At 36.0% G+C, this 19,358-nt stretch overlaps 1 protein-coding gene across 5 annotated transcripts in view; it reads right to left on the reverse strand.

Annotated features, from left to right (window-relative positions):
- LOC149794358 (E3 ubiquitin-protein ligase TRIM45-like) overlaps nucleotides 1-18,968 on the reverse strand; it is a 56,316-nt gene extending 37,348 nt beyond the window's left edge. The window contains exon 1 of one of the 5 annotated variants that reach the window (XM_089968519.1): nucleotides 18,250-18,968. The gene's annotated coding sequence lies outside the window, so the exon portion shown is untranslated. Of the gene's footprint in view, nucleotides 1-2,836; nucleotides 3,110-16,489; nucleotides 17,361-17,420; nucleotides 17,655-17,690; nucleotides 18,040-18,249 lie in introns of those variants that run through there. The other 4 variants (XM_089968521.1, XM_089968520.1, XM_089968518.1 and 1 more) reach the window with 4 other exon arrangements.
- Nucleotides 18,969-19,358: the final 390 nt, after the last annotated feature.

Below are 19,358 nucleotides of genomic sequence, written 5' to 3' on the forward strand. Positions count from 1 at the left end.
CATTCATGGTTTGTTTGGATTGGGCATTTAAAGCGAAATTTAATATGATGTAGAGTTAAAGTAATTGCTGTTGATGCAGTTAGGCCTAGAAGCTTTCATTAGTAATTACTGTTTATGCAGTTAGGCCTAGAAGCTTTCATTAGTAATTACTGTTGATGCAGTTAGGTCTAGACGCCTTCATAAGTCAGATCAAATGATTTTACTTCTCTGATTTACAACAAAACACGAATGTAGTTTTGTATTTATTACCCATATAGAGTTTTTACACTTTAAACTATTTGTAGCTGTACAGTAAAATTCCTACTTATTTAATCTTACATTGTTGAAATTGCGTTCAATTAAAATGTTCAATCCGTTTTTCGTTATCGCACACCTGGACAAGAAGAACTTACGTGTCTTTATCTGACGTCTGCGCATAGATATATTTTAGCCGCAGTCAATAGAACTTCTTTAAACCTCAGTTCATTTTAGATATCATTTACACTTGCGAGCTACAAGATGTAGAAAGCGTAAAAATGGAGGGGGGAGGGTTATGGTTGTTAAAATAAACTTAAAGCACCATTCGAGTTTTGTTCAGCGGAAAGAACTCGCTTGATACGGCTTATGAATTCGTCTCGGCCTCGACGTACCCCTACTCCAGGCCGAACTTGCTATTTCTGCTGGTTCAGAACAAAACATGGAGTTTTTCTCGTGTCTTTATTGTATATGTAAATTTGCAAATTTTAATGTAGTCGAATTTCTCCCCAAAAAGAGAAAAATAAAGAGCATTGCTTGCACTTAGTTGCTATTTTAGTCTCCGAGTTTGAAACTAATGTCGATGTGACACTCCCCAGTAACTCAAGTTGAGACATTTCGTCCTCCTAGTAAAGTGTCTGTTTGCTTCTGCTGCCATATAGGCGTGGTGCGGGTGGGGGCATACCATCTAATTCCTTATCGTCCCCCTCTTCCTTGCACTGTTACTAAAATTTCGGAAACAGAATCAACAAAAGCAATCTTTTTGTTGATTACATGTTATTAGCTGGTGTGAAGGGATTTAACTCTCTGCCACCTGCCATTAGTATTAACAAGAGACGTTACAATGAGCTCGGGGCCAAATGACTAAAGCTTTTTCTCTCAGAATCTCGCCAGTCACATGAATATTCTGTGGGTTTTATTGCGTTGGAAAACTACAAATACCACGCAGTCTCTACATCTGCCAGCTTTGCCGTCCTCGTTTTTTTTTTTTTTTTTGGGGTGGGTGGGTGGGTGGGGTGGGGGTGGGGGGCTAAGTTATCATCATCTCAGTTTTTACACTGAGAACATCATTGATAATGCACATCTTGACAGAACAGTCCCACAGATCAGCACATCTTGACAGAATAGTCCCACAGATCAGCAAAGTCACGAAAAATCTTCTACTGAATGACCTTGAATGCAACTTAGAATCCAGGACTAATCTATTTTGCTTTATACAACTCTCACTAATTTCCTAGGCTCGGGGGGAATCCATTTAGTGCGTACGCCAAAATCTGGCAAAGCTTGACCCTTTCCCCTCTCCCTGTACGCATGCGTACTTTATCTTACACCCCACCCCCGCGTACGTACGCTTGACGTACCCCATGGAATTTTATAGAACGTCATATATTTAAACCACGTAGAAACGATCAAGGATTAATAATATTAACGTTTTTGATAAAACAGATAGTCCACCGACGTGGAATGTCTGGCTGCATTAAACTTGCAAATAAGCTGCGTAACTTTAACAAGTTTGTCTAGTGTCCGCTAAAATTCAAACGCCGACAGAACCCAGTCGAGCAGGTTACGTATTAAAGACATTATTATCAAGGTTTCACCCACCCCATCCCCGTTTCCTATTGCGTACATACATTATCAGTAGACCCCCCCCCCATACTCAAGCGTATGCATTTGGGTTAACCCCCTCCCCCCTCCATGCGTACGTACTAAATGGACGGCCCCTTAAGTGGCAAACATACTGTCCACCCCTTTTAACGATACAAAAAATTTACTTAGACCCAGTTAGAATTGATTACACTTTTCATTTTAGCAGGATCTGGAAGAAGGGTTCACGTTCAACACGCGCGGTGCACCTAGTGAGGGTTTACCAATCGAACAAAGAATATAGGCAGTGATTTTGCCGGCGCATTGACGACAGGTTAGTTGTTTGCATTTGGAGCATACATGTACGCGAGTATATACGATATACCATGAAGTAGATGACATGCTACGATGGCAACCAGGTGACAGGAAAGTAAGTATCGCAATGCTATCTAGTTCTCTACCGACAGAAACAGTTAATTATGGATCATAGTCATACCGAGAGAGAGAGAGAGAGAGAGAGAGAGAGAGAGAGAGAGAGAGAGATTATCAGAATTCTTAAACACAAATAATATTATCATACAGGTTAGATAATTTTAATTCGTACTCTTCGGAGATTTGAACCCGGGTCACCGCGTTACATCACCCATAGTCTTGCCTCTAAGTATCAACCTTTCTACCATCTCGACCATGCACATTTAAACAAATGGTGCTACAAAGTCGCTGGTATAGGCATTCGCGCGTAGCAGACACAACTTGCATGTCGACCCTGTAATTAATTCTCATCTAAGTACACTATCACTCTGGATTCCTACGACAGATATTAAGGTATACAGAAGCTATTCAAGAGAATTACAAATATACATCAAAAACGCTGTTACTGTATATTAGCATTTTATATATTGACTGGATATACTCACTGGAGCATGCAAATTCATACAAACCGGATTCCACTCCAGAACTAATTGAATTATAGTAAAATTACCGGACAGAGAAACAAAACTAAGTCGTTCATACTCACGTTTACTCTATCCGGTCGCAGGCAACACATTTGTTCAGCTCCAAATATAATCGGAATTATTTCTCCAAAACAAGTGTTCGTATGTGTTTTCATAGGACAATCTCAAGAAAACAATCTTTCTTTTTTTTTAAATCCACGCCTGTCTAGCACTGCAGCCATAAAAACCACCTATGTATACGTATGTGACAAAATGAATGTTTTACGGCTTGAACCTGCAAACGGCTTAATCAAACATATCGATCTTCACATACCTTTATAATCCACCTACTTTTTACCATCTCATTGAGCTGCAATTAAGGTGTGCAAGTTACACTACCATTCAGCTTTTCTCGTGTATATAAATCAACCTTTAAATTGCATTTTTAGCCAATCAAGTTGTTGTTGTGATAATTCTTTTATGAAGGCAATCGAGAGTCCATACAACAGATGAGCGTTGTCTTACATTCCTGCACTGTTAATAGAAATATTTAATTCCACTATTACGTTATTTTCTAGTGTAGAAGATTCGATTGGTATAAACCTTCGATCAATCGATCGATCAATTTAGAGAATTCTGGAATGGATTAGGACAGTGTAGTACTTACCTGGATTTACCCTGGAATACTCCCGTAAGCTAATTGTGACACATGGATACCTTGTATAGATCTCAGGTAAATAATATACGAAAAGAATTATTGTACTTAAGCTAATGTTCTCATATTAAGAAAAAACTGCTGTCTTGTACGTAATTTAGGCTTTCTTGATCAGCACTTTTTCGGGCATGCGCTAACAATATACCAATGGTAACTGAAATTTTAACACGCTTTCCAGTTGTAAGGTAGAACATGTATATTGTCCTGAATTATTGATTACGGTTTTGGGCTGGAAAAGCATATTCACTTGGATTTCAAAATACGCCCGAACTGTAGCTGCATCCCAAACCTTACAAGACTGTTTCCTCTTTTGCGTCCCGATCGCTAGTATATAACAGGTCTTGGGAGCAGTTTTCGAGCCATGTAAGGTAGGGTTTGAAAGGTCAAATTTATTTATGCAGGTGTTAGTTATTTTAGGCATGCGTTGATCAATAAACCCAATGGTCATTGTCTGGCACAACAAATTAGCATGTCTACAATCCTGGTATGAACAGAGTGTTGTCCTCAGTTGTCCACCATAATTGAAAGCCTATATACTTCCAAGTGTCATCAATAAATAATACAAGCATTCATTGTCGTTAAATATGAAACCAAAATATGAATAGAGTATTTTGTACTTAGAATTCATATGCTCTACATTTCTTGCATTTGGTAATGACGTATGCTAAAGGCTCTTCTCATTCGATAAATGATATAGTCGGAATTCTTCACATTTTATCACGGCATGAGTATGGTTGATATCCATCTTTATATTGTCTTATTTTTGTCCATCTCTGTCTGTTCGTATGTACCTCCTCCCTTCATAACAGAGGTTATTTCGCAATCGCATTGCTTGTACATCCATCCTTACACTCGATCTCTATCTTGTTGAAAGACAATATCAAACATCGGTGAGAAAATAGTCCATAAACTCCTGTTTGTGAATTGGATAAGTTTCAAGGGGTTAGGTTTTAGTCACAATTTATGTCCAGCGTCACTTTTGAATGTTTGCATAGATACGTATATTAGCTCATGGGCAGGCCATGTGTTTTGAAGAACTGGGATTTAAAAGAATGGCCTTCCATGTACAAGAAAGACTCGATATGATTAAAATCAGATTTCCACTGTCCTACTTGAAAATCTGACAGCGACCGTTTAGGGCCATGTTCTGGTCACCTTTGAATTACCCGATGGAAATGCATTTTTCAGAAATTTGAAAGTGGATCAGATCGTTCGGCTCACATTGATGCTCTTCAGCCACACAGCCAAGTCTCCCAAACGCAAAGATATAAGATTTCATCTGACTGGCTAATAAAATTAGCGATTATTATAATAACATCGGTCACCAGAACATGATTTCTTAGCGGTGGCTGCCAGATCTTCGTGTGAGACAGTGGAGATCTGATCTTAATTGGATTAAGGAAAGAGTAAGTGAATTCATTTAATGTCAGTCAAAGATGCACAGCAAGAGAGCTTTGATTGTTTACATAATAATTGCGTATAAATAGTAAATTTATACAGCGATAAGTCATACAAGTAAAACAAAATTTTCCATAATTCATTCCCTTGGGTTTGGAAATGAGGGGGATATAAACTAGAACCTATTCATGAATTTTCCCCTTAGATTAGATACTTTACTCCTCTAGGTGGAATAAATAGAAACCCACACAGATCAGACAATCAAATGCCTATCATAAAATATTTTAAAATAGTGTTACCATATTTAAACTTTCAAAAAGGAGGACACGTCGTAGAATGGGTGTATCTGTCCCAGTGTCTTTACAGTGATTTAAGAACTGAAATGGAGGATATGTCTGGGAAAAAGAGGATGTTTTGCATACATATTTTTAATGGTTGACAACCTCAGAACAGTCGCTTAGCCCCCTTTCTAGGCGGACAATTTCTTTCCAACAGACTCGGAATGTGCATTCTTAAGCAATTCTTGCTTCGATAAAATAAGCTCATAAAAGTTGAAAAGGAAGTACCAAAAAATAAAATTGAAAATCTGCACCTCGTATTGCGATCTTTCACATTCCAATAACCATTCTAATTAATAATTGTTAACCAGCACTCTTAAAAATACACTAGAAATGTTCCAATGAGTCATTTGAATTTGCACAGTTCATCTTATTCGTACATGTTCCAGATATACAAATATCCATCCCTGTTTTCAAGTTTTGGGAATCAGAATTTCCCATTTAGTTGATGATATAGGATCTATTGGCACATATAGTTGATCTGCGAGGCACATCATGGGTCGTATTCATAAAAGTTGAAAAGGAAGTAACAAAAAATCAAATGAAAATCTGCACCGCATATTGAGATCTTGATAATACGTATTTCTCCTCAACACAAGAAAACTATTTGCCTTTGAAGTATTACGGAATAGAGGATCTAGTTCCATTTTGTGCTAGACTGAAACGGTCGTCAGGTTATGTTGACCTGGATTTTGTAGTTGACTCCTTTACGCTATCGGTAATGTGAATAGTCGTCATTGGGTGGGTGGGTGGGTGTGATATAGCCAAATATCATGTAAATCACGTCATAAGTGGAACATAATAAATTATTAACTTTAAAAAAATGTCATTTAAATGTGCGGGTACAATTTGTGTTTGCGAAACGAGTATTTTAAAAAAAAAAGCTAAACTATACATTTTGATATTGCATTTTACGCGCAACAGATCTCGATACTGATTTGGAACTGGGCTATTGCATTATAATTATCATGTTACGTGGAGACGAAGCAAGACGCGAAGAGCGTTACGTTTTGCATATACATTATGCTTTGCATACACTGCGTAGCCAACATCACGATGTCATGTTATGGGGGCTGCCATATTGGCCTGCAGTCATGTTATACGCGTTCATGTAACTCGATGACTATCCAGCTTTCCATATAGAAAGTACAGTTGTGATCGGTACTGTTAATAGCGAAGACAATTCATAAACATTCATGAAATACATGCTATGAAATGACTAATTCGCTTGTTACGTTTCACTTCTCTTTTCTTCACTTATTTCACAGTACATACTACTTAATGTAAATGTCAATCCGCCCAAGGTTATATCAATGGGTATTAGCAGTCCTTCCTTCTTAATACCGGTCAAAAGACAGTGAAAAGTACTTGCCATAAGTTATTTATCCTAACTAAACATATATATATATATATATATATATATATATATATATATATATATATATATATATATATATATATATATATATATATATATATATATATATGTATATATATATATGTATATATGTATGTATACATGTATGTATGTATATATATATATATGTATGTATATATATATATATATATATATATATATATATATATATATGTATATATATATGTATGTATATATGTATGTATATATATATATATATATATATATATATATATATATATATATATATATATATATATATATATATATATATATATATATATATATATATATATATATATATGAAAGAGAGAGAGAGAGAGAGATGTGCTTTTCTGTCAGTTCTACGATGTACTGAATTTGCCATGTTTATGAAAAGAGTTGACACTTATTCGTAAAATTAATTATCCATATTAGTGGTGATTTAGTAACATTTTTCGGTATTTTTGATAAACAGTTATCGATATTGTTTTGTGTGAAGCATTTGAACAAAGGGTAAAATAGTTTTACAGGGTAGTCATCTGCAAATACATGGAGTGTTTTAGAAAGTAGGATGCAATGAGGCAGCTTAATATAGCTGGTGGTCTACATAAAAGGAAAATATTAGATCAAATTCTTACATTTCGTAGAATTTTTATTGAACCCATTGCAGGGATACCGAGAACGTGGTCAGAGATTTGAACTCAAGACTCAAATAACTAATACAGTATAGAAAACTAGATCGCCAATTTGTGATAGAATAAATAGATGTACAGCATGTACATAAATACATATGAGCAGAAATAGTCCAGACAGTGTATTTTGGGAACCATCAGATTGTCAATAAAAATTTGGTAATTATTATTATTAATAAAATACATGTACAATTGTCTCTTTGACTTCATCATAAAATGCTGCTATTGGACATTACAGACATCCGTACCTTTGTTTTAAGGAAATACGGCCGGCCAAGTTTGTTCAGGATTGACTGACAAAAATCCATTTTGTTTCCAAACAATGTGTGCAGAAAAACAGTTCATGTTCAATTTTCTCCAAGTTTTATACAAAATCTACCTCCCTTTGCCACTAAATGGGATGTTCATAAGTGTCAATGCCATTTCTTTTTCACAACGTACAGACTCCATATTGCAATACACTGCATCAAAGCCGGTAGACAAAAATGTATATAAGTTATTCTTTCACCATTTTCGCTAGCCAAGGTTCCGATATAATAACCCTATCTACACCTTGGCGGATCGAACAGATATATTGGTACTTTGTCCTAGCGACATCTATTGGATTTCATGAGTTGCCTCCCTTAGTATGTAATGGCAACTAACCAATAACGTGATGCATTGTACATCGGTCAAAAATGGTGGGGGAAATTGACCTAAAATGATACCTTGGAAGTTTAACATCGAAAATAAAACTATGTACTAGAGGGAAGCCATTAAAGATGTATCTGAGTGAAAGATATTTATGCAAACACGGACCGGCACCAGAAAATTGGTTACTTATCAGTTCATTCAAGTTGTGTGTTCCCCTTGTCTCGCTCATGTAATAACAGTGTTAAAATTTGAACATCATAATTGTCGCCGCATCCAATGAAATTCACAGACCCGAAGCACAGACATATCTGCTCGATACGCCAAGGTGTAGATAGGGTTATTACATCGAAACCTTGGCTAGCGAAGATGTTCTTTCATACGCTCACTGCTAGATGTTGCATGATACTTAACTGAGAGAAATGGGACATCCTTTATTGTCATCAATTTGAGCCATTTCTTCACAGAGTACCATCTCCACCAACTTGTACTGAATTATTCATTTCCAGTAGTCCTTGACGAGTTCATAACTCTACCAGGACAAGTCAGTACAAGTTGAATTCTTTTGCAAACGGGCTTCTAAAGAATGTAACGAGTCTGTACATAATTTACCTCCTTATTTACCAATTCATCAACTAATATTGAAGGCAAAACAATCCCTTAATCAATTAATCTGGGTACCGCTCATCCATATGCATTCCTACTTTTTGTCGCTTGTTAACCAAGCCCCTTTTCTCATTTACCTGCAAAGTGATACTTTCCCAAATTGCAACATTCCTCATTTACCCTGTAAAGTGATACTTGCCCAGATTACAACAAGAGTGAAGGATTATTATTTTTTTTTTTTATCTGCAGGAGGTATACAGCTGAAAACTAACTTCCTGTTTGACTTGGTAAACAACTGACCAAATTATATATGGTGCGAAAATTTTTCATGAAAGTACCTCAGTTTAGTGTGTGTGTGTGGGGGGAGTCGATGGTGTCCTGACCCCCCCCACCCCCGCTATAAAAAGTACACACACACACACACGTAAAGTCTCTTGAAATTGGACTATCGTTTTATTCTTGCGCACGTTTATTGGATATTATGCACACTTTGAATAAACAGAAACATAGACTTTTAATGTGGTGCCCTTTTGAAGAAAGCGAGGGCCTTTTGAAATTTTGGAAATCTGGAAGAAAAACCCCAACACTTTAACTGGTCTGGCCCAAAACGTTCACATAGCGTACATTTTCTTGCACTTCCTGGATTACATTCGGAAACTGTATGCATAAATGGGATGTTGGACTCACAGTACTAATTCAATTCCCATAGTAAACATATGCAAACACCATGATATTAAAAATTCAATAACTTAAATTTCTGAGTGCTCATGATCAAACCTATATTTATTAGCATAGATGAAACCTGTATGTCAGCTTCTGTGTAGAGGAAAGGATATGAGCCACGGCATTTTCTGAACCTGCATGTGTTTGAACCATGTGCTTTCAATTCCGCACTAAAGAGTCATGTACTAATTTTATTAATGTGTGTTCCAACTCAAGACTGTTAAAGGACTGAAATTCCATCAATAAAACAATGTCTCTATTTTTTTCAGTTACAACTAGGATAAGCTCTCAAACGATTCTTTTTCCTAAAATATAAATTACATTATTAACTAATCCTGGTCAGCCAAACCCATATATACTCTATTTTAGGTTCGCCAATTTCCAGGCTTGTTCCTATATTTCCATATAATTAGTAACTTGTATCTTGTTCGCTAAATGTGATCAAGGGAGAATTAAACATAAGGATCAATTGTAGCATGATAATAGGATCACTCTACCAGTTATGTACCTATTTTACGTACCTATAGTTTATGAATTTGTCTAAATTACGAATCTTACAAGGAAAGTTTATGCATATGTCAATAAATGTGTGAGGACTCATAGGTTTGCTAACGCGAGTTGCAGACGACAATAATACGACAAAGCGGATGTTTTGAACAAATGGGAGCGCATGTGCCATTTTGTCGTCATAGGGGCAAGAGTATGTGATAACTGAAAAAGGCAATAGGTCGAGCCGGGCGCTTCCAGTAACTTGCCCTTAACAATGGATATTTAAGGCTTTAGTGATCCAATTTTTATGTCAACAGAGCGTGAAGAATGACATATTGAAACTATTGACTACTGATCATAAGAGAATAACGACAATACACGGCATGTAGCATGTAAACGTTTGCGGAAACACTCGGAAATTACTTTATAAACTCCGGCCATACCATTGTCTTTCCTCGTGCTCCGGGAGACATATGACTCCTGTAATATCATGGTCCAGTTGAAAACTAATGAGAGACGAAGTTGTATTAACAGGTCGAAATTCCTTTGGAAAGAATTGATTTTTAAACTCGCATGAATCGCATGTTTAACTTTATTCCCAATATAATATCTTTCTTCATAATTAATGGGGTTGTATAAATTTGTATACGATATGTAAGATGTAAACTGTGTCGCTAAGTTGTTCCTTTATGATGGTAAAAGGGCTGGGGGTGGGTGGTTGGTTCATCATACGCTGGCCAAGTTGCTGTAATAAAAAATTAGTTTCAAAATCGACTTATTTTATTTCATAGACTAAAGCTCGATTGTAAAATTTGTTTAATTCAAGGAAACCTTTTGATGGGTTTGTATCGTATCTTAAACCAAATTCAAGATGTTGATGATTGAGCTGCGAATTAAAAATGGATGCATACTGATCATGCTGAGATGATAAATGCATCTCTAATCGTAAAAATCTAATTAGCTGAATGCATCCGATTTTACGCATTAGTTTGAAATCTGTTTCCTCAGAAGTAAAGTGTTAATGGATTCATATAATTTATTTCTAAGGCAATGTTTCAACAAAGATAGCTGTATATTAATAAAACCGGTAAACAAGGCTACATTGTCTTGATGAGTATTTTTACTCGTGTACTGAGATATGAAAGGGAAAACCCCACTGAAAGTTGTTAATGTTATAAAATGCTGACTTTGATATTTCATCATATAAGGATATTTTTTGGAGTCCTCAGAACACAGACTTTGATATTTCATTATATAAGGCTATTTTTATAGTTCCCAGAACGCAGACATTGATATTTCATCATACAAGACTATTTTTGCAGTCCCCAGAACACAGCCATTGACATTTCATGACATGAGGCTATTTTGGAATCATCAGAACGCTAACTTTGATATTTCATCATACGCGGTTATTTCGGAATCTGCTGAGTTTGACGTTTCAGCTTTCATACTCAAACGTTGTATTTCGAATCATTCTTTTAGCTTTCTGACACGATTCGTAATGGGGCCCCGAGTGGCCGAGTGGTCTAAAGCGCTCACCGTTACGGATCACTACCATCTCACCTCTGTCTGCGTGGGTTCGAGTCTCGGGTTCGGCCAATGTGGGTATGTGAGAAAGCTTGCCAGTAGCTTCTCGTGGGTCGGTGGTTCTTTCCCGGGTTTTCCCGGGTTCTTCCTCCACCATTAATACTGGCCGCCATGTAAACCCCACAACAACAACAACAACGATTCGTAATAGAAGATACTTTTCCCTAAGTTATGAACTAGCTGATTACGTCAATATAACTATTTTGTATATTTTTCTTTATGATTTGATATGTGCTTGAATACACAATCAAGTTCATCTTTTGCTACGATCATGCTCGTGCTGTTTTACAATATCTTACCTGAAAAGAAGATTGATTTGAACATTGAATGATTAAATAATCAGTTAATTTTCTCGCTCTGCACGTATTGTATGTTCACTTAGCAAACGGTTCAGTACATCTAACCTGGGTTACAAAAAAATAAAACAGGATTAAGAAAACATATACAATCTTGGCAGAAATCGTTGGTGGATGAAATTAAATTTAAATACCACTGCATGTAGTTGATAATGTCAAATATTTATGGCCCTCATTCATTTAGCTTCGAAGTACCACCTGAAAGCTAATGACGCTGTTGGCAAAACACACACAAATAACCTCTTGGAAGGCTGTAGAAGTTTCCCACAGAAAGGATTGCGCTCCGATAACAGAGCAGTCTTTGTTTTCTTTCAGTCTAATATCTCGTACCACGCGAATTTTTGATGCGCAATGTAACCTTTGACATTTGTTATGTATATTTGATTTAATTTAATTGTTGTAAGTTTTAAGATCTTTTTATTTTTAATTTCATTACATGCCATAAAAGTAATGTAATTTTGTTTACTAGGAATTTTATATTTTCCAGAAGTTAGTTTGACCAGACTGTTTAATCGTAAACACCGAACTTTGTATCTTTTGATGACCTAGTTCCTGGCCTTGATTGATAATCAAGTAAACTACTTTTTATTTTAAATTCATTTTTGATGTGTGATTGATAATAGTGAAATCGAGGCTGTACTGGAATACGTGACCTTAGATGTGTAGATACTTGCTAAACCATTATGTAATTTGATCATGTGACCCTCATACGAATATCTGTTTTGTGCATTATTTGTCTGTATAACCTTTATCTATAGAGAAATAATCTTGGCCGGGCTTCAAAACATTGGCACGTAAGGTATTCGTTTCGTTGTGACCAGTTTGAAGTTCTATTTTAATTTTTATTAAAATTATTTGGATTCTAAAAGATCCTGGAAATATTTGAGTACTCATACATAATTTTTAGACAAAGACATTTATTTAATTTTTAATATGAAATTTAAACAGCGGAATATTATTGTCTGTGGAGTAACAAAGAACTGTAGACACTACAACACTATACTGACTACAGTATACGCCATCGCCTTCCATTCTGGATTTTTCGTCGGGACTCGAACTTGAATTCATTAGAACATTTCATTACTAGGACTTCTAAAATTTAATTCGTAAGTTTTTATTTTTTTCTATTTTTTCTTCTATTTTTTCCAGGGAAATAAATTATTTGTTATTTTTTCAAAGCTTGTTGTTTTCACTCTTTCTTTTGTTACTGTTTCTTAGAGCCTAAACACGTAGCATAAGACATTTCGATTATAAAAACATGATCTCGCTTAGTTGTTTATGCTGAAATATTACATTGTAATCTTCGCAATCAATTTTATGAGTAGTAATATACTAATTGCTACAAGTAACGAAAATGGTATTTTTTTTTATTGCATTAAACTTATACGTGTTACATTCATGCATCGACACACACCTCCCAATGATACACAGTGATACTAGGCTTGAGAGGAGAAATTAATAATTCCACTTTAGTTTTGGGCACCTGTCGCATTTACTGATATATTTTGCATAAGTTATAGGAATTAGTTTTGGATGTCAGGAATAAAACTCCTATGTAAGAACGACCTTTTCGTTTCCAGTATTTAATGTACTTTGTTTCAACTTTATCTCTAAAGCATAATAACCTCAGTATTAAAACTGTGTGTCATTAATACAGAGCGTGTCTTATATTTGTGTACAACAAGACCATTATTCAGTGGCGTCACTCGGGTTGGTGTCACCCAGTGCGGTAGCTCATGTTGTCACCCCCATGGTCCTCCTTCCGTAACAGACCATGCAGAATCCTTAGTAATGTCATTTTGGTGTCACCCCCTCTGATGGTGTCACCCGGTGCAGTCCGCACCCCCCGCATCCCCCTAGCGACGCCACTGCTGTGCCTGCTAGTCATGTATTTAACTATGATCGGTTATCCGCTTATGAAATCCGACTAGACCGAGCAGCGTGTGCTCTGTAAAATTTGCAATTTTTCATTTTGGTGTCATCCCTCTGAGATGGTGTCACCCAGTGCGGTCCGCACCCCCTGCACCCCCACCCCAGCGACGCCACTGCCATTATTAAAGGTTTATTTCCAAGTAGTTTTCTCACCCGACTGTTTTTTACAATAAAATCTAGACCAATTAAAATCCCAACACAAAGATTTCCTTAGATCATTGCTATTATTTGAAATCGTTGTCATTATTCAAATAAGGAAATAAATTTAACGGATAATTGGTTCGCTACTTTCTTAATAAAATATATATTTATCAATTTGAACATTGAAAATGGGCCAAACGACTAAACAGTCTGCAAGTTAATGATACTTGGAAATATTACAAATTACAAACGAGTATTTTTGACATGAAGTCACAGCTGGCATGATAGTCTTGTTTTAAAGTCTATTAAAAGATTTGCATGTTACTGTTGTTTTTGTATGCGATCAGCTAATGATCCTACCATTTGTCGTAAATATATAATGTTTGCGATCAGCTAATGATGCTACCATTTGTCGTAAATATATAATCGACCGATGACATCCGTTCCATGTAAGTTATTATTTCAACTGTAGTCACAAATGACTGTGCACGGTGGCCATCATATATTGTTTGTTGTATATTTATGCAGATCAAAATACACTCCACAGAATAATAACTTTAGGTGGCGCTATACAGTTTCGCATTTTGCATAGGGTTAGGAATTTAAAGAAAAAGAATGTCCCCGGCTTTCCTCACTGGTTATACTGGCTATTTAAAAAAGACCTTGTATATCTTAGGTATAATGCAAAGAACCTTTAATTCCCTTTATTTTGGTGTATGATTGATGGGTGTACTATGGGTTATAGAGTATACAGCTTGGCCTTACTTCAAATGTGCACCTTTCAAAAAAGTGCTAGCTCTACTTGGTCATTTTCACTTCCTGAACTTCAGAGGTCAATTGTATAAAAAAAGAGCCGAAAACTTTTTTTACATTTTATATATTTGGTAATTCATTCATTGCACTTTCAGACGCTGTTATTGTCTAGTCTGGCAAAATTCATTTTCCCTATTTTAATAGCTGCTATGTATAGTGTACTTTAGACTAATTCAGACTGATTTTTTAACACAAGGGAGCAGTCATTTTAGTTAGCAGTGTGCTTAAATCATGTAAAATTTCCAAAAGTACAATATCCAAAAGAAATATCATCCACATTACATTAATGTAGCATAGAGGTATGCAAACATTCTCTCCACTGTGCATGTTTTAAATGCGAACTACTTCACCTTACATACGTCACTCTCTCAAAAGTACATATTATCTGGTGAGCGCCACCTTAAAGAATTCTCTCAGTAAAAAGTAGATGTTAAGTGACACGCGCAGTGGCTTATCAACCTCCCAAGGAATCCGCGCAACTGCGCCAGAGGGAGGTGGGGGTGGGCACTAAAGAATTACAATAAAATAATTGGAGGGTGGGGGTCTACTGAAGACCTGAAATTACAATAAGTTTTTTTTTTATTGAGATAAGGTCAAGATTACGTTTTGCAGCCGGGGTGGTTGGGTAGAATTTCTTGATAAGCCACTGGACAAGGACAAAGTAGAGTCAAACTTGCCTAAAATAAGTAACCTTTATTTAGCAATAATTTGTCCTACTCCTCGAATTTTTTAAGAGTCCCGCTAACCCTACTGTTGTAGAAATAAAAATCAACCACCCAAGTTTAGAGTTATGGTTCGCTATTTTCCCCGAGGTGGCTTATTAAGACAGGCTGGATTACATGAAGTTTCCCAATGCTCATATAAGTGAACAATGTAACCAGGAAGTGTGAACATAAATGGCCGAGTTTCATACAAACATGTTGGAATATTAAAAACAAAGTATGAATGAGAATATATGGTTTCGCAACTGAATAGTGTAATCAAAGACGGTGAGGAGATGTAGTTTGACAGTTTGACAGCAAGCTACAACTCTAACCAGGAAGTATGTAGATGTAGTTTTTTTTTTCAGCACACGATAGGCTATACATGGCGGACAGTATATCTGAATGAGGAAGAACCCATATAAATCCACAGAAGAACCACCGACCCAGGTGAAGCTACTCTCACATATCCACGCTTGACCGAGTCTGAGACTCAAACCCACACAAATAGAGGTGAGCGCCTTATACCACTCGGTCACCCGGACAGCTAAGTATGCACGTAAATTCGTAAGTTTTGCACAAATATATTTGAATATAAAGGAAAAAACATGAACAAAAATATATTGTTCCAGTATAGAATATTGTTAACATATTAAATATAGCGTGCTCTGCGGTCATCGTTGTATGTTATTTTCTTGTTCATGACCATAAGTTGACATAGTTTTCGAAAGAAGAAAAATATGAACAATGTTCAGAATCTGAGAAAAACATGTTTTGGTAATTTGACTTTATCTATTTCAATTAAAACCCTACCTGATTAGTAATTTGACTTTATCTAGTACAACTAAAACTCGACCTGATTAGTAATTTGACTTTATCTCGCACAATTAATCCTCTGTGTTTGGAAATTCGACTATATCTAGAACAATTAAACCTGTAAAGGAAAATGGAATATAATGTTTAGGAAGCTGGGTGAAAATGCATGTAAAAATTGTAAGGAGCAAGTGTCATAGAAAGCGATGCGAAAAGACAGATAGGTAGATACAACAAACTACACTATCCTCTTGAGTCATTTGTTTATACCAACAACATTAATTTAGATATTCGATAGAGGATGGGCACAAACACTAAAACAATCTACTTAAAATATTACGATGTGTAGCTTTCAGTTCGAGAAGATTAAAGTTTCAAACAATACAAGTGTGTGGAAACTTACCTAGTTGATATCCAAGCAATTCAAGACAAATGATTCTAGTCTACAGTAACAAATTGTTTTCTTTGTTAGAATCGTATACAGAACATCAATTGACAGAATTTCATTCGATCCAGTTTGCATCAATACTCGTTACTCAGTCCCTTATTAGTATTACACAAGGCTTTCATCAAAGTCATCTATGTGCTACGTCTTACCAAGAAAACAAGCTAATTTATATTCCACACCCGTATTTGCGCTGCACCCACAAACAACTACCTGTCGATACAGGTGTGATAAACTGAATATGTTTATAGTTTACTTGGTACCTGTTCTGATCAGGAATATATTGATTGTCAAACATCGTCATTTCCCCATCTTAACAACTGCAAGCCAGGTTTGTACGTTTTATTGCCCTATAACCTGACCCGTAGGAATTATTCAACTTTCAACTGCACCAAAGCAAACAAACTGGTAACTTTCAGATAATGTGCTGTGTTCATTCATTTTGAAAGGCGTTACAATTTATTCAAAGGTTTAACATGCTGTTATCCTCTGACTTTTCCAAAGCGTAAGTAATTGTGTTATCTCACGGCGTTTGGGTGTGATGAGATAGTATGGTTGATCCCTTCTAGTACGAAAAAGGAGGAAGAGATTAAGTCACACAAAAAGGACATCTTTATCCACACATGAAGATTACCATCTCTCCAGGTGAGAAAGCTGATTTTAACCCAAGAACCAATTATACAGGTCTCAGACTAATATGGTATGTATTTACATATTAAAAGGTATGTGAGGAAATATAATGTCAGCTAAATTATTAATGCCATCCAATTAAACAGCACGGAGATTGAAACAACACTGTTACCAGACTTAAACTGGCCTAATTCTAGATTGCAATTTTTGTTTAAAAGCTTAACACACTTTCCAAGTATAACAGTGACTACATTCTTACCTGTGGGAATCCAACAACTCCAAGCACTTGGATCCAACGTAGAATAAATAGTTTTAGAAAGGTGACTCGGTAAACATTCAGTACTGAACTCATCACTACCTATGGACTTTACTAATTCACCCTCCAGATATTTAGCCCCTCGTAGGAATTATATAAAGCTTTCATCCGAACAAAGTTATATGTATTTGATCACTCAAGACTATCTTAGGAAGAAAATAAATTATTATGGATTCCATACCGGCACTGTTTGTGTACCCATAAAACACCTACCTGTCCATACTCGTGTGACAAGTTAATTGTGCTTTACAGTTTTACAAGGTAGTTGCAGCGATCTGGAAAATATCGATACCCTCCAAGATCGATATCTTATCGACCTCCTCTCCATCTCAACAAGCTTCAACCCTGCTATGTAGGTTATCCTTCCACTGAGACCCAGTTACGGAGCCAATACAGGTGTCTGTCGGAGGATGATGTTTGAACCGTTGAAGCGTTTTCGTCAACAATGAAAATTAGACGCAACTTTTCGTACGTTGTTGTTTGGTAAGTTGTACCCCGTGCATGCTCCGAAATATAATTCGCTAATATTGTCATATAGAAGTGTAATATTTATGTGTAAAGCACATCCCTTCAAAGACAATTTAACACTTAAGGAAGAATATATATATATATATATATATATATATATATATATATATATATATATATATATATATATATATATATATATATATATATATAGAGAGAGAGAGAGAGAGAGAGAGAGAGAGAGAGAGAGTTATCGGGGTCAGACGACAAGCTAAAATACGATGACTAGAAAATGCTAACCTACCTGTGGCAAGTGATTACTCTCCCTGTTGTACAAGCTAACTATAACATGAGGATCCGTTGTATAGGTCTCCAGCAAATAATATATTTTATGCAAGCTCAGATCTGTGCCATCTCACTTATATTCAAAAGATAATGTTGGAAAGCAAGTAATTCAGCCTTTCTTTATCCCATCTGAATGGTCGGGAAGTTTTGTAAGACCACACCTTAGTAATACTGACCCTCTTTTAGACTGCTAGGGTATGTTGGACAGTGTTACACATTTTTCTGTAGCGAGGTTGATCGTCTCTATTATTTTGAATCATCGATTATAGTTTCTGGTTGGAAAGGCTTATTGACTCGGATGTAATAATACACCCCGGCTTTTGAACGGACTTTCCAGGTGTATCGCGTTTTCTTACTTGGTGAAACGGCTAAATCTCTTCTTCTTTTGTGCCCCGAGCTTTGACGTATAACGGGTTTAGAGACTGTCAAAGTCTGAGACATAAAATTGTACGGTTTTGAAAGGTTTACTTAGGACGGGTTTTATTATGTTAATATTGTGAAGATCAACAAACCCAATGTTCCTTATTAAAACATTATTCCTTGTCTGCCGCAATAAAACAACGTGTCGACAAGGTAGATAAAGATATATACTGGTTCTAAGTTCTTGACCGTTATGTAAATACAAGTGCTGTCAGAACAATACGAGAGGATTTTGCTGTCTTTGAATAATATAAATAAATGCATTGAACTGAAAAGAGAAGGATTTGTTTGATTTGACCAATGCCTTTTTCCAGCTAGATAGAAACAGAGGGGTACTTTTCTCCCTTCTGCTTTCAGTCCTCTTCCATTTGCCCTCAGTGACCTTGTAGTTTGTCCCCACTTTATCCGTCTCTTTGAAGATAAAAAACCAAACTTAATATGTGTTATTTCTATTTATTTGCACTTATTTTCTTGCTAATTTCATGTAAGATAAATGTATGAATGTATTTTGTTTTGTTTTTTTTATTCTAAAAAGATAAAATGTAAACTATTGTCACATGCATCACATCCTTTCACAAAAATTTCCTTTTGTTCCAAAACGTACCCTTTCCCTCAGCAAGTGTACCAAGATCCCTAAAAGTGCCCTCT

Source organism: Sinohyriopsis cumingii, chromosome 8 (assembly GCF_028554795.1).
Source record: "Sinohyriopsis cumingii isolate HCF-2022 chromosome 8, ASM2855479v2, whole genome shotgun sequence".
NCBI lineage: Eukaryota > Metazoa > Mollusca > Bivalvia > Unionida > Unionidae > Sinohyriopsis > Sinohyriopsis cumingii.